Here is a 1,153-nt window from a genome sequence, read left to right on the forward strand (position 1 = left end):
CTGGATTCTGATAACAAATCATGCAACAGGTGTTGGACATGCAACATAAGCACCCAGCTGACCTTGGTTTGTGTGTGTGCATGGAGGAGAGGAGCTGCTGCAAAAGTTTTCTTGGAAAGTAAGGTTAGCAGTGGGCCAAGAGAATGCAACGTGGTGTCTGAAAGATTTGATCATTGAAATGTAGAACAGCCAGCTTTAAAGTGCTACAGAGAGTGATCAGGCAGGGAGAATCCCGACTGATTTACTTCAGTTTGGCTCCCTTTTATAGGATGTTTCAGAGGGAGCTGGAGAGCCAAAGGTCACTGTTTTTGAGACACTCTACGTTTCCATGACTGCAGGAATATGACAAGCACACTGTGTATCCTTTGACTTTAGAAAATATCCCCAGACAGTGAACAGGCAATCAACCTGCCTTTTTATACTTTGGAGAAGTCTTGTTTTTCCTTCTTGAAAAAAAGTCATGACCTGTCATTAGTTTCTTCCCCTGAAACACATCACATTGCTGACAGTAAAATGATGTTTTCATTCTAAGAATTCTACAGGGGAAAAAAAAGGGAGCAGTCGTTTTCTCAAGGAAATAACTTAACAAGACCATGGTGATTACAACAATTGGCTGGACATATCAGAAAAATAACTGCTATGGTTAATCCAAAATAAAAAATTACAAGAAAGGAAATGTCAACTGCCTATTTTTGGAGAGCTTTCCTTTAGTCACCAAGTAAAATCTTTGTGTATGGCTGATGAAGAAAAATATATTTATATTCCCAGTAAAATATGTGATAAATTCATATAAAAGATTAGTGTGTCACTTGTGACGATGATAAAAATCAACAATTCAGGGAGTTTTACTGGAAAAATAACATCACAACATATAGAAAATATATAACATCACTTAACATTACCTTAAATTACACCCCAAAGCCAAAATCTAGCTCCTGAAGGATAAAAATCCAGTTGATACCAGTTAAGTCTCCTTGATACTAACATGTAGTAAAATGCTTCCTTTGAGTAGAGTTGGGAAAACCTGAAAGAGGAACTTTGTTTAATTTGCAGAAGTTGCAAATTAGCTATGCAATGCTGGTTCTGAATATACAAACCAAAATTTTATAGCCCACTTCAGAAATATTTAAGGGACATATTCACAAACTTACTT

At 36.7% G+C, this 1,153-nt stretch overlaps 1 long non-coding RNA gene across 1 annotated transcript; it reads left to right on the forward strand.

Moving 5' to 3' along the window:
• LOC132326739 (uncharacterized) lies at nucleotides 1-676 on the forward strand. Its single transcript, XR_009486320.1, has 2 exons — nucleotides 1-123; nucleotides 269-676. It is a non-coding gene; the product is annotated as an uncharacterized LOC132326739 (long non-coding RNA).
• Nucleotides 677-1,153: the final 477 nt, after the last annotated feature.

The sequence above is a fragment of the Haemorhous mexicanus genome, chromosome 4 (genome assembly GCF_027477595.1).
Source record: "Haemorhous mexicanus isolate bHaeMex1 chromosome 4, bHaeMex1.pri, whole genome shotgun sequence".
Classification (NCBI taxonomy): Eukaryota; Metazoa; Chordata; class Aves; order Passeriformes; family Fringillidae; genus Haemorhous; species Haemorhous mexicanus.